We start from the raw sequence: 21,002 nt of genomic DNA on the forward strand, positions 1-21,002 counted from the left end.
TAGTGCAGCATATCCATGTAGTTAACCTGCAATATATGCGTCTCGGTACAGTGGGAATAGATGGGGCATCCTGAGGCCTATGAAGCGCTTCCTACCGCACAGAGGCATAATATGGGAACTGTCAAAGCCTGGCCACTGTGTTTGATCGGTGCTGATGCAGAAGCTAGTGTGAAATGGAGTAAGGCTAGGCAGAAGTGGAGTTGGAGTTCTGCTTATTGATACCCTGGGCTTTTGGCAGCTCTGCCCATTAGTTTTGTAACCAGATTTAAGGATCTGCTTTAGTGCCTACATCTTCTAATAAACCCCCTTAAATTGCAGAGGGAAACTTGGAGGAAGAGCAGTTCCTTCCAAAACGAGGGGGGAGGGAACTGTACTAGATTACTATGTCCAGATATTTACTGTAGTTTCTAAATCCATTAACTGGGGCAACAGGGTGAAAGATGAGTGGAAAGCAGGTTTCCTCCCCAGTGTCCGTCTTGCTGGCATAGTTCTTTGAGGCACTCTGAGTGCCTCTGTCAAACCGGCTCTGAACACCGATGCATGCCCTCCCCTAGCAGACTAACCGTTCTGGAAATGCCGTGCAGCAGCTGAAGACCAGTGTCTCATTCGTTTGTAGTTTGACAGTTGCATTACTTCACTGGGAACTTCCACTCTACCATGTGTTAAAACCAGATTTCATTTCAGCATAATCCAGATGCTGCTTGCCCTTTCCCCAGGCTCCCTGAACACTGTACTGTGCTTTAGCAAGCTCCCCTTCCCTCCAGGCAGCCGGAAGGTGTCAGCCCTTGCTGGCAGACGGCAGGTACGCCTTTCACGAAGGGTACGTCCGTGACCGTGTGTGTGTTCATTCCAAACCTGGTTGCATGCTTGGGCAGGCAGCGTGCCAGGAGAAGGGGAGATTAACAGAGGGTAAGAAAGAAGCAGAGCAGTTCATGATGCTGTAATAAACAGTGCTCAACTGCTAACACACATGCATGCAAAAAAAAATTTAAAACTTGCTATAAAACAGTGTTTTTCCCCAGCATGTGCTAGGTGTGCTGAATGTTTGTGTGGGTGATGCACACATGTATGTGCAGAGATATGCAAATACTATCGGCTATAGCTGGCTTCATCAAAATGTTCCAGAGTTTTCAAGAAATAGCAGGAGAGAGGGTACAAAATTTCCATTCTGATTCTTTCCTACTTTTCAAACACATTTTAGTAGTAGTACTGTTCTGTACTTAGCTTCTTTCAGAGTACCATCTCACATCATTTCGCAAACTTCATACTGCTTTACATCTGCACAAGATAAAGGCAAAAAGGGAAGAAATCCCTGACTTCCCCATGTAAAGGAACTTCTTTCGTAGTCTGCAGGAGCAAGGCAAGCCTAGACGTCACAGACCTAGTTGGCCTCTTACTTCTCACAACCTGCACCTTATATATTAAGGCACTTCTTGGGCTTCCACAGTAAGCAAAACAGACCTCTGTATGACCTTGTGTACATCATAAATTCTCTCCTCCGTTTCCACCTCCAGGAACGAAACTCATGGTGCCTCAAGCCCTGGTCTCTCCTGGAGGAATTATTCCCATTTGATACGCAGAAAATGCGAGGCAGAGAGGCGGCTCCATGCATCATCCCCACAGTCAAGGAGTGAGTCAGACCCAGGGCCAGGTGCAGGACAGAGGGGTGTGACAGAACAAGTGGTGACCTGTAAGGGGAATTGAAATGAGTGAACTTCTAAGGTTTCAAAAAAAACCTTCTTCAGCCTGGGGGAGCAGGTAACTGTTTGTTGTGCAGTTCTGTTACTGTGTGGTGTTGCATGGGTCAGGTATGGACAAATGTGCCCTAACTTGCAATCTGAGCCAATCGTTACCTTGTAATGCCCTCTCTATCAGAGGCCGCGTGAAAGGTAGGGTAGGTGCAGCTTCATTCGGTGGATTTGAGGCCTGTGAATAGAAGAAGGTTCTAGAGACACTATTGCAATTATGGGCAGCAAAAATGTGCACTTCCCTCATTTTCTCCTCAATTTAAAGCATAATGGAGGGTTTTTTCCCCCTTGATTAAGACCAGAACAAAAACTCCAGACTACTGTCCTGAGTGAACGTAGTCTGTTCCCTTAGTCCTACTATTGCAGCCTTATAATTACAATATAAATAGTAAGGTTAAAAAACAGGCACTCTGGATTCCTCCCCCCCCCAAAAAAAAAAACAAAAAACGGTAGCTGGAACACTATATTATGGCTTGCTATGGGTAGAAGCTTGTAGCACCTTTTGTCCCGTTCAGCCTGTTTTACCAATGGGATAGTGAGGCCTGCTTAAGATTTGAGTCACTGAATTCAAGTCCTATTAAAGGTAATCTGTTAAAGCATTTGCTTGCATTTATTGAACTGTCAGCAAGCTGCCTATCCTTCTGATCCAGTTTTTTTTTTTTTTAATGGTCTGATTGTGCAAGAGTTTGAGGTTGAGGGGGAAAAAAGGGATAGGTAGAATGTTTTTGTTTGCTTGTTTGCGTTTAACAAAGGGAGAAGTATCAGGTGAGGTGATGGGCCGTACCAGCCCCCATTTTATGGTTCTGCCATACTGCCACCCGCATTTGCTGTGATGCTTGGATGTAATAAAGAAGTGCAAGAAGTATTTAATTTTCAGTGTACAGATCTTTTGGAGGAACTTGGAGATAATTCATGACAGTGCAACACCACTAAAATAATGAGGATTCACTCCCAAAACCTGTGGTGTTTTTTGTTTTGTTTTTGTTTTTAATCCCAGCCCTTTATTGCAGTCTGTTAAGTAAAGGTATGACACCTACGACTCTTCCGAATTACCTGCCCCAAAGCTATTCTGAACTCAAGGGAGTGGTTTTAGCATGGTGACCATTCTAGGTATGCTAGATATTAGAGCTACAGTTTCTAATCCTATGCTTCTTGTGCACTGATCTGAAATCGCCTTGACTTGTCTAGAGTCATACAATCTTCTCCTACCTTTAGTTTCATGAGAATTCTTAGGCAAAATCAGCCTGTTTGGAGGGCGCAGGCACTATTAAGCGAGGATTTCAGGTGACACAAAGAATGATGAGGTGAAACTGGGCAAACTTACACAATGAAGAAATGCCTAGCACTTACATGACCTAGGTCATGGAAGAACAGTAGGAGGGTACAGCAATGAAAATTCACCAAGTTCAGCCCCATGCAGCTTGTTTAAATAGCACGTTATAAACTAACTCTACTAAACAGTTCAAAGCAGCTGAAACTAGAAAAGCAGAAAAGTGGTTTTCTGTTCCTAACTTCTATATGTAAGCATCACCTTGCAATATAAAGTATTGATTGCAGGTCTTGAAAGCAGTTACATAGCTATTACTGTTGTGATTTGTATAGTCAGTTCAAGAACGTGGTGTTCCCCGTCACCACTACTGTTCCAGCTACTTTCAGTAATGTCTAGGAAAGTCACATTTTTCTTTGTGTCATTAAAAAGACAATAGAACATCCTCTGATAATAAAGAGTATAAGGAAACAGACACTGCCAGGTGTTCACTGAAATGTAGCCTGCCTTTAAAACAGGACATTTGAAAACATGCCTTCTGTAACTTAAAATTATTCACAGTAGAAGGACCTGGCAAAAATGATGGAGGAAAGCATTGACCAAATCCCTAGTTGCCTCCCCTGAGAAACTCAGGTGTCTGAGCTGTTTGGTTAGTATCTAATCCCAGGATTCTGATTGTCCTTTCTGCTGCTGAAACTCTACTGTGTATTGGAAGCTATTGTCAATGTTTAAGAAGCATTTTAGTTGTATATTCAAATACAAAACCAGTGGCTGCCGATGGACGGATACTGTGCACCGTTTGCACTGGGTAAAGAGTGTTTGTGTGGGGAGTTGAGGGATGTGCTTAACTCAGAAATAGCTCTCTTCCTGGGAAAGCTTAAGGTCTGAATCACACTGTGTTGGCTCAGTTTTTAGCAGACAAGCTATCACATATGCCTCCCTGTAGGCGAAGAGTCGTCACTGGCTTCAAGATTAGCAGCCAGGTTCTTTTCCTTTGAAAACTAGAGAATAATGATACTGAAGGCCAAGGCTGACTTTAAGCATGGTCAGTGCGGGAAGCTGCCCAGCGCAGGACACTTGGTGCAAGGTAACAAAACTGTAAGCAAGAAGAATCCATTTGGGTCCACGCTTGGCCTGTCCTGGCTCTGCTGGACCCCAAGTTCCTCTCCATTTAAACGGAGCCAGAGAACATGCCCCCAGATTGAACTTGGCTACTGCAAAGGTGGGCACGGAAGAAGTTACTTTGTTTGAGACCCTTGAGGCATTAACTGCTCAGTGGTGCCTATGAAGCTGAGAAAACTAGAGCCAACCTTAACATATCCATGGTTGATGCTGCCCTGAGTCAAGTGAACATAACAGTGACATTTGCAAGTGGAAACACCCGAGAAGAATGTGGAAATCTGGCAGGAGACATAACAGCTATTGAGCAGAGGTACCTGGAATTAAAAGCATGTGAGAGACAGCACTAGCTTAACAGACACTGGTGAAAGCACAGCAGCCTGTGGAGTCCACCTGATAAAGACTACAGGAAGAAAAATGCAAATATATGCAGGGGTGCTTTTTTTCTTTTGCCGGAACGCGGAGTAACTTGATGCCTGCTCCTAAAAATATGTCCAGAGGAATACAGTCCAGAGGAAGCCTTGGAGGGAAAAGGGGTGAGGGAACTGGTGGAAAGGTTCTAAGCTTGCTTTTGCAGTTAGCTCAAGAAATGTACCTGGATTTTGAAGCACTTCAGAGATGCAGGATTTTTTGGATCTATGCTTTGGGGCTCAGTGGCCCACTGCTGCAATAGCATTAATTTTCAAGTTTTACCTCCAGGCTCAGCGCTGGAGGTAAAGTGCTTAAGCACTGTCACCATTGCAAGAAATGTAGATTGGGGGATCCAGAACCAACTGGTCACCGACGGTGAGTCAGGGGAATGACCTTGCCGCAGGCAACGCAGCAGGCAGCTACGGGTACCTCTCAGAGCCGTGCCAGGATAACGTTATATAATACCGACATCTCTGAATGCTGTTGAAACGTGAGTTAGCCATTTCTACTGCCTTATTTGCAACAAAACTTTTGGGTGGGTGAGAACAGAATAACAAGGGCACATTTGCAACCACGGCTTGGGAATATGTGTATCTATGTATAGATATATAGAGGATATGGGCAACCTGGATATATTTTGCATATGTCTCTGTCCATTAGCATCAGCAATACAGATACTTAACCAATGCGACTTAAATCTCAACAACTCCCCCGCCCCAGCCACACCCCTATTAAACTGTAAGAAAACACTGTGAACAAGTTTTAGAAAAAATACAAGGCAGCAGTGAATTTTCTGGGTAGGTCTGGAAGTGATCTGTACGAAGAGTGAGGGTAAAATACTTGGTGTTTGGACATGTTAATGGATTTTCCCAAATAAGAAAAAGATTTGCTCGTAGACCATAAGCTGCTCACAGCATCAGCAAAGCTCCTGACACAGAGCCCGATGCTGTATTTGTATGACATGGAAATTAACAGCAGCAGCAGCAGCAGCGCTGCAGGCTCAGAATCTACTCTGCGAGCAACAAAATGGCTAGGGGTGCTGTCGTGTTCGTTTGAATTCCTTCGCTGTTTGTGGGTGGTGAAATAGGTGGATGCTGATATCCCTGCCACTTTGGATATGGTTGCGAACTTTATCATCAACATTTAAATTAATGTTTCTAACCATCTTCTAGTTTGTGCCTTCATCAGCTCAACTTCACAGAGCAGAGGCAACAACCAACAGCAAAATCGGACTGCGTCACAGATGTAACACGACCATCGGCAAAACAAGTACAGTAAGGTATCATGGCTGTCTCGTCATTCAGAGAGCCTTCCTTAGCTATCACAGAAGAATAATACGGTAATGCTGCCGAATTTATAGCATAAGCATTTGCAATCCTTAACTTCCTTTATCAAATTCTGCAGTCCTTGAACAGTAAAACTCCCAAGAAAATTGCATGTATTTTGCCAGCAGACCCAACGCACTAACGAATACTGCGTCATAATGCCGCACTAAGGCTGAGAGGTATAATAAACCCCACTTTACAAAGGAAGAAAACCAAAATACAGAGAAATGAATCAGCTTGCACAATGTCACACACACAAGAGTCAGAGGGAGTAAGAAATCACAGCTTTTCCAAGTCCTTTTGAGGCAATACTCTGACAACCATTTTGGAACAGCTACCCGTATCACTAATGTACAGTAACGATACCACTCACATGCCCAAAATCGCTGCTGACTTACAGAAATATGCCGTGGCCCTCGCTTAGCCTCGTTTCACATAATCTTGCAAAGTTCCACAGATTTATCTGGTAACAGTAACCAATTCATGCGTAATGAGATTTACAGCTGAAGTTTAACACTGAAATAATTCTTTTATCTCTCAGTATCCTTTCCCTCCCTGCACTTAGTTGCAATTAAACCATCTCTGTGGCAAAAAAATAGTAGCAAAAGGAATAAAAAGAAATGCATCCTTATGCTGAACTTGAAAAGGATGAATACGCCATAGTGAGTATATGGGCTGCCAGATGCACCTCCTTCCAAAGGACGGAGGAATGCCATTAAGAAGTGCTACCATTGCGAGTTAACGGGGCCCGCTGCCCCACATGTGATGGGGAAAAACGCGAAGGGTCGTCCATTTAGACGTCGCTCAATAAAATAGACTTAACCCACCAGTCTTCCAAGCAACGGAACGTTATTTATCAGTCGAGATCCTGGCTGTACAGAATTACCTCCGCTGCTGCCGTGTACGAGTGCTGCCATGTATGTGCTGTTCTCATGCATGTGTGTATTTACGCCTGTCTGTCTTGCTGCAGGGACCACCACTGTTGCTGCTATTCCTGTTGTTCCCCTGCTCTGCGGAACTGGCGCTGCAGGAGACAAGGATGCTCCAAGGGAGCCAGCTACAGCCAGCGAAGGCTCAGTGAGTCAGGAGGGGCTGTGACGACTGCAGTAAGAGTCTGAAATTCCCTATGGAGTGTGGCAGAAAAGGAGGGGGGCAAGAAACAGAAGGGAAGGAGGAAAAAAAAGTGGGCAGTGGCACCTACTGTCTTGTGTTCTTCCCTCCCTTTTCCTACCACAGCACTGCCTTTGGAAATGGTCTCCTCCCCTCTGTGTTACTGCGCAAAGAAATGGCGTCAGGGATGAAGCTGCAGGGCATACGGCCTTTACAACCGAACGGAAACAGAATTCTGTCACGGTGGGTGTATGTTTGTAAATACAACCTCTCTCTCCCTCAGACTGCCGTTCGGAGGACAGGCTACTGCTAGGAGACGAAGACAGAGAACGCAGTATGTTGGAGTCGGTTCTAAACCCAGCCGTCACTGCTAAACAACCATATCTGACTCTTCAGAGGTCAGTGAGTGAGTAATATAAACGCTTACGCTACCATATCCCTAAACTTTTTTAAGCTTGATATGATGAAAGGCTAAGGAATAATGTTCCCTGCTGTATGAGAAAGCAAAGTTACCACTCCACTGCATAATCAGATGACTTCCTCAGCCAGAAGGACCAAGCTCAGATCTGGTTGTGTCGTCAGAACTTCCAGGCAGAGCTGCCATCTTCATTGTTGGTCACTTTAAGAAGAGAGGTGGAAAAAATAGTATAGTAAATGGTTAAGAGAGTAAAATGTTCTCCTCCTCATCTTCATCTCCTCCTGCGCTCTCTGGATATGCTGTCTGCCCTCAGTCTCCCATTCATCCTTACCTAGTCTTTTCCCAGTGCTCTTTTTATTCCTGCTTTCTAATGCTGTTATTTTCCTCTAAACCTCTACAGGGCTGTATTCAGCTCTCCCTGATGTTACTGAGACTGTGGCAAATTCACGCTTATGTAAATGAAAGCAGAGTTTAGCCCAGAGTCTTTTTCACTTCTTCAGTTATTCCCGAGACATAATTTGCAGATGCAGTCCCTGCCCCAAGCAGTTTACAGTGCTGCTGCCCTGTTTACTTTGGGCTACCAAAGCCTGAAGGTAACATTGAATTCCCTTATAAGGAAGAAAGAAAGAGAAAAGCCCCAAACCCTAGTACTTTCCCGTTCACCGTGGTTAGCAGCTCTGACACGTCATTGCGACAACTGTGCAGCAAAACGAAACCTTCCTATCACTGACACAGCGCAAACTTGGAGACCTGCGTCTTCGCCGCCGGGTATTTGCGCGATACCGTAGGCACTGCGGGCAAAAAGTTCATTCTCTTTCTTTTTTTGCTCATTCTGTCGCCGTGCCCGAGCGAAGCACTGCGAGAGCAGCGCTCCCGGCCGCCGGCCCTGCGGGAGAGCGGGAGAAGCCCGGCGGCGCACGGAGCCGTCCCGGCACTTTGGAGCGAGCCAGATCGACGCTCGGATTTGACACCCGGTCCGCGGCCAATCCGGGAGGGCTTTTCACCTGCCAGCGCCTTCTCCACCAATCGCGCGGCGTGCTGAGGGCGAGAGCCCTCCCCAGCCAATCGGGAGCGGGCTCGGCCACTTAGTTAATGATGCAGCAGTACAGGGAAGACTATCACATGTGAGCTGGAAGGCTGCCAACATGGAGACACGGAGAGAGCAAGGTAAACAACTTTCCAACGCCAAAATGATGACATTTAATCCCTAAATGCTGGCTTCCCGGCTCGACTCATCCTTAACCCCTTTCAGCTGGTTTGGAAGCGTCTGGAAGGCACCACGTACCTGTCCCCAGTGCTTGTAAAAAGGGGCCGACGTGCCCTGCAATGATCACTGCGTCACCGTTTACCACTTTCTGAACTACGCAGTGACAAACCTCCAAGCTCTGAAATGCAGAGCGTCTGTTAACCCTTCCACCAAACCCCTGCCAACCTGCTAGCCTTCAGAGAGACAGGAGGGAATAAAAAGCCAAAACAAAACACGAAAACAGCAGTCTTTGCAAAGTTGTCATCTCTCCCCCACGACTACTACCCTCCTCTGCATTACAGCAATGCCGGCAAGAGTGACATTAGTACAACCTGTGCCATCGCTCCATTGAGAAAACAGCTCTGACGCAGAACAGAGCAATCATACCCAGCCAAAATAATAATCAAGGCACTTCGGGATCTGAACTTGGGGACGATGGGGGAAGGGGACGCCCTGCAAATAATTAAAAAAAGGTAAATGCCGTTCGAGCCCCATCCTGATCAAAGGGTACGTACGTGGGAGAGACGAACTGGACCGAAGAGCTCTGTCCGTGCACCATCTGCGCAGTCTTCAGCCTTCCGCTTGCTGCGGAGCGCCGCAGAATAGAAGGTTCCAGAAATTTCCCTTCCGTTAACCCTTTCGGTGTCTGCCCACTCTCCCTCCCCGCGGGATTAAGCGCGCTGTATCTCCAGCATCGTCAATGGGCGAAGCTTCCTATGTCAACGGAGCCCGACAGGATCTTTAAGTGACGCTGGACGGCGACAGGAGCCCGGTCCCCAGGGTTGGCGTTACTTCTCTTCCTTGAGCCCTCTCTCTTGCTGCCTCTCTCCCCTCTTGCTGCAGCAGGGCTGTTGCTAGTAGACCTATCGACGGAGCTTGCTCTCTCGCTCTCTCTCTGAGCTCTGTGACGCAGCTCTAAATTCTCCAGCCTGCTCCCTGTGTTATACCGGCGGAACTGCAGCTTTCCAGGGAGCCCGTGCCAGCAGTGCCAGGGCCAGGCACGCCGAGGGAAAAGTCGCTCCCGCACGCTGCACCTTCTTCTTCTTCTTCTTTTTTTTGTCGTTATTATGTTCCTCACCTCTGTTTCTGTGCTTCCTTCCAAGCCTGTGAGCGTTGCATCTCCTTCTCTGCTTCTGAGTCATGCTACTAGGTTAACTCTTTTAGGATTGGTAGTCAGCAATACAAATCTCGAACAAGCGCAGCTGAAACCACAGCCAACTTTGTGGTGGTTTCTGTTTTTAAAAAAACCAAAGCAAATCTCCTTGGCTCTAAAAAACAAACATGCACACACACACACGCACGCGCGTGCGCACACACAACGCATACACACACACACACACATGCGCACACACACACACAGAGTCTCCAGTGGAGGGTTAATACTTTTTGATTAACTGTTTCAGTGACAGGAACTACTGTTTGGTTTTGGAAAATAAAATATTTTAGGCCTGTGTGCCACTCAGCATGCAGTTACCATGAAGTACAATGCAACTTCAAAGGAACTGCTCACATGAACGAACTCCGGTCTTCTGGACATGTAAGCACAAAACTGCTGCTGGATGCAGATGACCCTGCGATGTCGGCCTCGGGACAGCGAGCAGTATGTGGTCTAGCCACTGGGCAGATGCACTGTGTCAGATAAGGTACAGGAAGTACTAGAAAGCTATAGGCTCTTCCTAATCTGAACAGTCATAATAAGTGTTATCACACACACAGATTCAAAATACTCTGTGTCGGCAGGAGGACTTAATAACTGCATTCCTGGAGTCACCAGAATCCAATAATCTTGGTCCAAGAAAGTTCACAAAACAGCTACGTATTTCAGCACAGCAGGCATAATCAGGCAAGAAAAATGTTGCAGAGGAACAGTTTCTCCTCGCCTCTATCCCTACAAGACAATCAGTTGCAGTAACTCTAGCACATACAGTCAACTTCAGCACTAGGCAAACGAAACAGTGCTCTCTAGCCTTGTATCCTGAAAACCGGAAAACGTGGAGGAGGATCAGTGGTAGATACAGCATCTGGGAATCAAAGAGAAGCTAATGGAAAGCCAGTACTGTATGAGGGAGTTCATGCGTCAGTCTGCATATACGAGAGAAGAGAAAGGGAGAGAGCAGTCCATTTGAAAAATAAAGAATTCAGAGATATCGCCATTACTCAGATACATCTGCCATTTTAATTCGGGACTTCAGCGCTTGCTGCGAGCTTTGGTTTTTTCACTACAACCAAAGCTGAATTAACCACTATCTTTTCTCTTCACAGCGTCTGAAGAGCCTGAGCTATTTTGGGATTTGTCTGTACTACACTGAAAATGACACCTGTTACACACAGACACAAACGAGAAGAATTGCAAGCTCCTAATTCCTCAGATATGATTCTTCAAAAAAGGAAAAAAAAAAAAAACACATGAGTCATGCATCTGGGAGAGCAAGGTAGGCTGTTCATGTGAAGAGGATGACCCTTGCAAATTGAGCAGACACCAGTACAAGAAATGTAGAAGGTTTGCTGTTTCTGATGCAGGGGGAGATTGAACCTCCATGCAACCCAAGGTAGTAGTGCTGGGTCAACTAAATACCACAAGACGTGGTTTCTTATGCAGTCAAACCCATGGGGATTAAGCCGTTACATACATGCTTTGTGGCGAAAGCCACAAGCATTAAGTACTTGAATTAATGAAGGTAAAATTGTAAGAGTAGCTACGGCTACTAAAATGAGTCACTCAGAGATGATACTCTCTAAAGTAGGCCAGTGTTTTATGTGATATTACACAGTCTGCATTGCTTTTGCTTACCCCTGAGTTACCTCACAAGCTCCATCAACATTCAGGGTCAGATTGGCTTTTCCACTTTCTCCGTTTTTCCCATCAGTATGCCACTCATTTACAATATACCAGTAATGTGCCAGCACTGTGCAGTCCAGACAAAAGCCAGGTAAGTGGACCTGTAAGACCCAGTAAGGATTTGGATGTAAGTGTGTATTGTAGTGTTTCAAGATAAAAGATGAGCTTCAGAAATGGGACAGTTGGCTAGTTCTTTTAGCACACAGTGATTTTATCAGTGTTGCGATATACTGAGAAAGTAAAATGGAGCTTTGATTGATTTCTCATCAGGTATTTTTGGTTGCTTTCAGGGGAAAGGTGGTGTTTATTGCAATAATATAATAATAAGTGTTGGCAATAGTAATATCACCAATGCTTCTATGCCAAACAGTACATAGAGTTGCATCTTTAGGTCTCATTGGCAACTCCCGCATTATTTTCTGCTTTCAATGCCACAGTGACTTTAACAGTAATGATAGGTGAAGTCTGAAGTTACGAACGTCTAACACTCGTGAATGTTGTCTAAAATGTTATTGGCATTGTGGGTGATAAAATAACCTTGGCCATCCACTAAGGAGGATCCTTAGTCTGTTCCTTTTATGAAGAATGAGACCCTAGTGGCACTACACAGAACTAACACCTTTCGGCTGGGGAGCTTTTGGCTCAGGTTCCGGTTTAAATGCCATCAGCCAGACGTTCCTTCTGACTACAGGAAACAACAGTTGTTAAAATCAGGGCATTTTCCCATTTAACTAGGAGGCTAAGATCACATAATCCAAAGGCCTCGACAGTGCCAAATTCCTGCCCAAGACTTCGCAAGTCTGTACAGCTGTAAATCTGTATAACCCCTTGACCTCAATATCCATGTAAATGACATCTCAGCACATCACCTTGGGGAGCAGATGGTTATAAACTGAAGAAGCAAAGAATCAGGCAAAGATGGGCAGAGGAATGATAATAATAATGCTTAGCACTATGATGTTCTTCAGTTTACAACTGAAAACTCCTGAAAGTTGTTTTAAAATGCAAAATAGTATTTTTCAAAATGCTGACATGGAATACTAACTATTTCAAAATCTGTTTTTCAAAATGTGAAATTTGTCAAAGCTTCTTCTTTCTCACAAAATGCTCACAACCCCAGTGCACTGATATTTTCCAACAAAAATATATTTCAGCACAGAATTCCCCACCAGCTCTATTCAAGAAATGCCAGCATATACAGTGACACAATCGCCTGTCTGCCAGGACTGTTTCCCGTAACCTTCACTGATCAGAGAGTGATTAATTTTTTAAATTTTCTGTTAATCCGAATGTTGAAATACTGAGCCAATTGTCCTTTTTAAAAACATCCTCCTTAATTATTTGCTATAGTAAAACAATTCTCTACGTGATGGCAACTAAAGAAGTAATGCTGTTAGTTGTTAGCTAGGGGAATTGGCAAGTTTTTAATGGGTGCTTATTTAAAGTAGTATTAATACAATTTTGCATTAAAGATTAAATAATCTGCCCCAGATCGCATATGGAATCACTATTAAAGCTCATATTGAAATTTGGGAGTTCCCTGCTCCCAGATTTTACTCAAGCTGTGCCTCTTGCTTAATTATAGTCCTTATTGCACAAAAAGCCCCCACTCAGTTAGTGAGATTTAACTGTCATTTGAAAGAAGCTGCCGGAACAGTGTGGCTTTTAGAGGAAATTGATAGGAAATTATTTAGGGGAGATTCTTTCATAAAGTAAAAGCAGAAGTAAAACTTTGAAATCTTCCTTCTGTTTTCACATACATGTACATTCATACACACACATGCTTCATAATCTCAAAGTGCTATACTAACCATCACCAAGTCATGCAGATTTCCAGGGGACTAGAAACTTGCAGCCCCCAAATAAGAATATTTACTTACACAGTTACCAAAGTCCATGAAGAAATATTTTAAATGGTGTGTAATGCATCAAATTTTGTTGCACAGTGACAATTACCTAATCTCAAGTAGAAAAGTTCCTACTCAAAACGTATCTTTAGGTCCAGACTTTTTCCTGAGAGGTTTATTTTTATCCAAACAAGTTTCATTGAGGAATGTCAGAGAAATGGCTTCTGTAGCATTTTCAGTAATTCCTAGACTTGATTAGCTCAAAATCCATAATTGAGAATCACTTCCTTGCTAGCCCAGTGCATGCATATGCTGCTGTTACAATCAGTATTTTGTATTTCTCACTGTGGTCCCAGCCAACAGCAGGAACAGGCAGGCACATCAATAACAACGAAAAAAAAGTCTGAAACGGTATTAAACTTGGTTTCTACTTGGATGTGCACAACTGACTAATTACGAAGTGGACTCAGATAATTCTGCTTTGCCCTATTGTGTGTATTGTTCAGCTGTTGGGTTTTCTTCCTCCCTCCACCCATATTTGTCTGTAGTGGCTGGTTCATGGAAAGTAGATGGAATAGCTGATGTTGAGATCAAGAGACTGCAAAACTAGAGATGTGGGTGAATTCCCAGCAGCTCTCAGGGATACATATGGATTAGTCAGATTTACATAAAATGCTCTTGTTCTTCTTTGTGCAGGTTGGCCCAGTGCAATAGAGCAGGCGCTGAAGTGGAAGCCTGCAGGTGAAAACCTGGCCATCGCTTTGAAAAGCTGCAGTCCTGGAATTTATCATATCAAGTCTTAGAAACTCCCAGCTGGAAGAGCTAAGATCTTTTCCAAAGAGATGACATCATATTAATATGCAAGCTGCTTCAAAGGCGAGGCTGAAGCTGGGTTCAAGGTATTTTGCATCCTCAAATGACGGCTCTGTTTATTCTCCTTGCTATCTTGCAGCGTTCCTAGCCAGCGCAGTATAGGAAATGCTGCCAGGAAGTTGGCCTGTTGGCTCCCCGGGGCCCCAGGCTGCTCTGCCCTCAACGGGAGAGCGAAAGGGGAGCAGACAGACTCCACGAGCAGGAGGTTTTGCTACATTCCAAATCTAAGGAGCCAACAGTGCTGAGACAAAAGTAATTATTTCAGCTATTAGCTGCTAAGAATAGAGCCCGCGGGGGTGCTCTGCATGGCTGAGGTGCACTGACAGCACGGTTGGAGGTAGCAGGGATTGCGGTGGAAGCACAGAAATAGCCATTCTCTATGCTCAGCACTGTGAAGCTTCATGAGTCACCAAAATGCATTTTGGGGGCGGGGGGGAATGGGTGAGGATAGAGGAAAATAGCCCCTACATGTTAGGCAGGACATACCCCTGGGCTGTGGGTTTTTTGGGGCAGGGGGGGAAGCGTTATGCTGAGGAGCCCCTTTTTTTTTTCCACAGGAAGAGCCTCTTCTTGGTCCCAAGGAACTGGACTTCCAGCACATGCAGTTCATCCTTACGCTTTCCCACCCACCAGCCCTGCCCATCAGAGAGCACAGCTGTCGCAAGGGAACCGCAGTCTTCAGCTCTACCTGCTGCAGGTACACCCTTCCCCTGCCCTTGGGGCACAGGCCTTCCTCCCACAGTCACAGTGTTGCTACAGGGAGAACGCAAATAGATGGGACCTGCTTCTTCCACACTGACAAAGAGAAAATAGCCTCAGATTCCCTCCTTCAGGGTGACTGACCTTTCCACATCCCACCAGAGCATGATGCCCAAAACACGAGTCCAGCCCAACTGCCAGCCCTGCCATATGCTACCGGGGTCCCCCACAGGGGTCTGCCCCATGCAAGGGCTCGGTCTAACACCTTTCATGAATATTTGCAAAAGCTAAACATTCCCGGGGCAGTTGTCAGGGAGAAATCTATGAAGAACAGACCAACTCAAGGCAACCAAGAGGTGGTCTTCTCAGGGCTCAATCCGGTTGTGTTGCACTAACGGCTAATCATACTTTAATAATATTAAAGTTTCCATTAGAAATAAGTTAAAAAGGTTAAGCATATGACCAGTATATATTTAAACACAGGATTAGTAAATGGCCAGGTGCGCAGCTGACTGTTCGTTTAAATCGTGAACATCTTTTCCTGGTTCTACTTAGGAAAAATCACAGTGATATCATTATGTGTTTTTAATCAATATAGCTTTTAAGAGATGAGTCCCCTTTTGTGCTGTTTGTGCTGCTCATGGTACAATACATTCCTAATCCATGACTAGGCTCCCAAAGTACACAGGAAAATGAATAATAATGATAGTAAAAAGTATACAGCTTTTTTTATGCAGACAGCCTTTGTATTACTTTAGTGCTGGATTTTCCAGCTGGATTCCTATTATACATGGAAAATAAAGACAATTATTTTGTAAAAAAAAACAACCCTACCCAACCGAAAATTAAACTCCTAGCAAGCTTACGCTTTAAAGAAAATTTTTGTATCATTCCTGGGTGCAACTGCAGAACGACTCAAGCTAGATAGATTTAAACAACAACTGAGCTGGAGCATGGACAGGGCAGCAGACAGCTTGCTAAAAATAGATTAATCCTAATTACAGCCACACTTCTACTTTTTCAAGGTTTCCTGTTTCACATGCCTGGACAAAGGCTATGAATGGATAGGGGGGATTAGTGCCCATTGTGGCAGAAGAAGGGGCGGGGGGCTCAGCGCGCTGGGCGCTATTGCGTAATTCTAGGAACATGCAGTCCTTTGGCTAAAGTAACGCGAGCGACAGCCCCGTCCTCTGCCTCGCTGGCCTTCGGGCTGCCGCGGCTCTGAGCTGATTGGGCACAGGCGGGATTCAGTGACCCGCCTCGGAAAGCTGGCTTTCCCCGCTTAACAAAACAAGGAGAAACAACCAAACTAAACCACTGGAAAACAAAAGTTTCAGATAATACGTGATTTTCTAGTTAAATATTTTAAAATAGCAACTTTCTTATAGACAGAATTACATGGAGTGACTGAAAACCCTCAGGAAAGGTCCTATGCTGAAATACACTGAAATGCAGGATTCTGAAGGGATTGCCGTAACTTTCTTTTCATTTTATTTCCTCCTGGATAATATTCATGTATAGTGCAGACTTACAGTCTCCTAAGCAGAATTATAAAATGTTCAATATGAAATATAAATATTTAAGCCTCTGCTTTCCAAACTACAGTAGTTTATTCCTCTAGTAAATCCCATGAAACTAATGAAAACAACTTTTTTTCTCACTGTAAAAGATGCATATTAATTGTCAGTCTGAATATTTAGACAGAAAACATACTGCTTCATCTATAATAGCTTCATGTTGTTTTATCAGAAACCAGGACATAATGTTATTTTTCTTTTGTTGTTTATATAGCAGTAATCAATAGATAAGCATTAGGGCCCCCTTTGCTAGAGACTTATCTCAGTATGCACACATCACTGCTGCTATAAAAAAATAGCCAGCAATTGAAAGGTCTTTTAGGCCAGTAAACCAAATGAAAACTTCATCAAACACTCCTTCACTGTCTTGGATTTATGTAACTGAGGAACAAATATTCTGCAACTACAGAGGACACGTTAAAAGTTTAGTTTAAAGTGTCCATCTGAGCCTGTTTGAATGTTTTAGAAAAAATAAAACAAGTCCTGACAAATTTCAGGACACTGACATCAAAGAGGGTAGTATCTGAACCGCTGACAGCTTCATGTCAAGGTCTGTCAACCTGGCAGGTTGCGCTATGTATTAGAGACTTGGTGGTAACTTTTAAGACTCTTTGAGGTGATACAGTGCTAGTTGGGGCTGACTCATCCCTAAGGAAAGATCAGAGTCTTTAGCTCAAGCCCAGTGGCTTTCTAAGAAAAGGATCCTTAGGAAGAAGATGTCTGGTTGGAAAAAAACCTTGGTAGTTTTGACTAGGACTATCACTTCATTATTATTTTACTTACAGCTCATCAGAAAATATTTCATTTTACTTTTTTTGAGATTCATTTCCCCTCTGCACTGAAATGAAAAATCCAGGATTTGGGGCTTGCTTTTTACATTTTTCATTAAATGAGAAAGACCCACTTTGGCTAGTACGGATGCTCTGGGCTTATGGATGCTCACCTGGGATGAAAGAAATGTGTCTGTGTAGCCCTGGTTTGATTTCCACAGTAGATAGTCTTGCAACTTTCAGTCTCCCACATCCCAGCTGACTTTGTAGCAAAGTTTTTGGCTATTCTGAAGTCTAGATTTGTCAGTCTCCGAAGTTCCACCCTGGACACAAGAAAATTTCCCATTAACAATTTCACCAAACTTTGTATGACAGCAATATTTTCCATTCTTTGAGAAACAAGAGAATGTGCAAAATTTTGCTTAAATACATTCCTAAGCAGCTCTTTTTGCATTACTCTTCCTCCTGGAGGCCTCCTCTGAGATCAGATCTCCTTTTTGTCTGCTGTTTTACAGGCTATACATGACAGTCCACTCCCTGACCTCAACTGCTTAAAGCCTAACACAAAAAGATAGATAGTGCTGCTGCAAATGTGAAGAGACGCCTGACGGTAACTTAAAAACAGCTATTGCCCTATGGGTACGAGGGCTCATCTCACTGAGTATCTAGGTATGCCAGCCCCTGTCTGGAATGACTTCATTTATAAGCCCTGCAAAGGGCTGGGAGATACCCCGTGATTCACATAAATTACTCCAGTCCCCACTTAGCACCCTGCAGAGCAGCTGCTAACCCCCAGGAGCTGCGTGACCCGCACACAGTTACCTCCGTGCGTGCCAGCAGGCCATCGCTAAGTGTGTGCTCTTAGACACCACTATGGTATTTAAAACTTGATACCACAAATTATTTCCTCCTATTGAAACATTCCTGAAATGCTTTTCATTTTTATTACTGAAAATTATCATGTTCAAAACAATTTTAATCGGCTCAACTGACTAAACCCACAGTGTCACTAGCCATGGCGTATCTTGCCGTTCATGCTGGTACTGATGCTAGCAAGTACTGTCTGAGTTTTTTATTTTCCTCATATTTTAAACAGGGATATGTATTATTTTGGCCAGGGATAAACTGTCTTTGTTTGTACAGTACTTAGCCACACTGGCCTCTGGATCTCAGCTGAGGCTTCTAGCTGCTTCTAAAAATAAATAATTATAAGCTATTATCTTTTTAAAATACTTCTACGAAAGAGGGAGCAAGAGGAAACTCCTTTCCCAGCTGTTTTCTCCCCAAACTACCAAGACTTTTTTTTAACTGTTTCTAAACTTTTTGTTCAGTTGTCATCTCCAGCCTTTCATAAAACAAGGGTGCACAACAGTCTAAAAGTTAGGAAGGATATTTCGCACTTACATATCAACTTTCATTTGAGGACCACCATTAATTTCTAAAATCCAAGCTAGCAAAATGAAAATTAATCTAAAAACTACTTTTTCTAGCCTGGATTTTTTTTTCCAAACCTAAATTAGATGTAGAACTCTTCTGTCAAAGTTTAATGAAATACTTTTTTTTTTTGTTAGAAAAAAAAACAGACTCATTTTTGAAAGATATTTTTGGTTTTCTTATTTGAGCAGTTGATTAGTCATATTAGTCCACTGTTGATATTTTCTTCCCTTTCCAGAATGGGAAACCTGTGTTTTGAATGATTCCCTTGGCTAATTCATAAAGTAGAAAACAAAACATTAAACATCATTTAAAAAAACAGATGAAAATACTTTCAGCTTTGCTCATGTTCCTGCCAACTATTTTTCTTTTAAACAAAACAAAACAACTCCTTCTCAAGCCGTGCATGCCTCTGTATCATCTTACTCCTTTAAAGGAGAAGGGATACCTGATGATCAGGTCTCAGCCTACTGGAAAGGTCAGCACCTAAGAAATGGAAAGGACTGGGTTGCCTCTAAACCAGCTCCTCATACTATTCCTAAAAAAAAAAAAAACAAAGCAAGAAGAATATATCATGATGAAGGCAAAAACTTTTAAGAGTTCTTAAAATACATATATTTTGAACAGCACACCAAAGATCACATATATTCTTCTGTTAAGAACTTAAGAGAGTGAACACAATTTATTTGTCCACTGACTGCACTGAACACAAGCCGTTGCTCTTTAAGTTTGATCCAACACTGACATTTAGTATTCCTTAGAGCTGGACTAGCAAAGCGAGGGATGTAATCCTTCAAAAAGCTAAGTCGTATTTCCAGCAGGTCCTCTACCTCCTCTTCATTTGCACCTGTGCATGTGCAGTTTCTGTCTTTGGAGAGTAGTAACAGATCAGTTTACTTTAACACACACAGATCAGACTGGCAGAAACTATCCCTCTCAGGCCTTTGTACTTCCATCCACCACTGTATTCCCTGAGCAGGTTACTGTGAAAGATAAATAGCAGAAGTTCACAGTGATTTAATGGCGTTTCCAAAACCTATTGTGAGAAAAAGCTCTGCTTGGGGTAGGAATTTATTCTTTTTTTTTTAAAAAAAAAAACCACTTTAATTCACTCCAGGCTTCATTTGTCCCTTTGTTTGACAGCTTTTTTTTCTCAAACAGGAAGGTTTTGCACTAAGTCCTAAAGATGATCATGTTCTGGGTGCAGGCAGAACTGCCAGAAATGCTGTTCCGTAGCTGGATTTCCTCCACGGACAGCACGCTCCCCGGCTCTCTGATCTGCAGGGCCCGGCAGAGCACAGCTGTGGCTTGCAGGCTGAAATTTGTCTCACAGAATAGTGGTCATGATGCATTAAGTGATTAAGAAATTACAATCAAGACACTAAAGCAGAGCTATCGTGTCACTGAAAACCAGCGGGACAGGAGCCTGGTCTGCAAGGAGGCAGTGGGCGGCCACATTCGTTACCGGCTGATGATGCCGGTTCTGGGCAGCTCCGTAATGCGGTCAGCTGCAGTAATCCAACCCGAGAGGGACGTACACAGGTCCTGTGGCCAGGTCATCAGCCAGGAGAGATGGAAAAAAGGGACTCCCTAAAGAAGGAGGGGTGGAAAGGCCATTTCTAGCTTTTTTTTTTTTTTGGCTATACAGTAAACATGGCAAAGGGTCTATCTGATGCTGGGGGTTATATCAGCTCCACTGCTCTGGGGAAGGTGGGGACTATTTTCAGGACAGCATCAGTGTGAGCTCTCCTGAGCCCAGCTAAAGTGATCTGCTTTGCCCCCAAGATGCAATCTTGCATCCGTGCTCACAGCAGTAAGAGTATTGTCTTTGTGCACCATGAAGACCTTTTCTGGACTCTGCCTAGGTCCCAGCTTTACTTGTGTGGTAATTAGGATCTTTGCTGCTGCCATAAATCATCGAAGCTTCCTGAACTATATTGTTGAGGACTGGCAGGTGCTTAGGGGTTAATAGCTTAAGTGGTCTTCAGAGTTCAACAGTGACTTTTAGAGGAGTGGGTGAGCTTTCAGTTTTCCAACAGAAATAGCAAACATGCTTCTCTGAAGATAACTGTGAAGAAAAAAGATTGATTCTGGCAGCAGCCAAAACACACAGATCTGTTTTGCAGGCTGTAGCTCTGAATTTTTCCAGCAGTCTTGGACATCAGCTCTCAGCAGCTAGACTTTGGTGCTAATGCATAGACCTTTTTATGCAAATTGTATATAAAGACCAGGGAACCAGAGTCTGAAATTCAGGTGCATGATTTAGTTTGAGACTTCCTCCTTAACATGCAGAGCATGAGAGCTCAGAAAAATCAGAGC

At 43.8% G+C, this 21,002-nt stretch overlaps 1 protein-coding gene and 1 long non-coding RNA gene across 23 annotated transcripts in view; one reads left to right on the forward strand and one right to left on the reverse strand.

Moving 5' to 3' along the window:
* The window catches only part of LOC112990173 (membrane cofactor protein-like), a 43,929-nt gene that overhangs the window by 16,561 nt on the left and 6,366 nt on the right, over positions 1-21,002 (forward strand). For 9 of the 21 annotated variants that reach the window (XR_010385202.1, XR_010385205.1, XR_010385208.1 and 6 more), the window contains exons 11-16: positions 1,515-6,947; positions 7,264-7,378; positions 10,907-11,076; positions 14,027-14,229; positions 14,761-14,900; positions 17,765-17,918. The gene's annotated coding sequence lies outside the window, so the exon portion shown is untranslated. Of the gene's footprint in view, positions 1-1,514; positions 6,977-7,106; positions 7,224-7,263; positions 7,379-10,906; positions 11,077-14,026; positions 14,230-14,760; positions 14,901-17,764; positions 17,919-21,002 lie in introns of all 21 variants that reach the window. The other 12 variants (XR_010385210.1, XR_010385214.1, XR_010385218.1 and 9 more) reach the window with 11 other exon arrangements.
* LOC112990175 (uncharacterized) lies at positions 926-9,440 on the reverse strand. 2 transcript variants are annotated; one of them, XR_003261014.2, is made up of 4 exons: positions 9,160-9,440; positions 7,494-7,599; positions 1,854-1,926; positions 926-1,688 (listed from the first exon to the last, which is right to left on the reverse strand). It is a non-coding gene; the product is annotated as an uncharacterized LOC112990175 (long non-coding RNA). The 2 variants fall into 2 exon arrangements; XR_010385222.1 differs by having other exon boundaries at positions 926-1,926.

This window comes from Dromaius novaehollandiae, chromosome 27, assembly GCF_036370855.1.
Source record: "Dromaius novaehollandiae isolate bDroNov1 chromosome 27, bDroNov1.hap1, whole genome shotgun sequence".
Taxonomy (NCBI): domain Eukaryota; kingdom Metazoa; phylum Chordata; class Aves; order Casuariiformes; family Dromaiidae; genus Dromaius; species Dromaius novaehollandiae.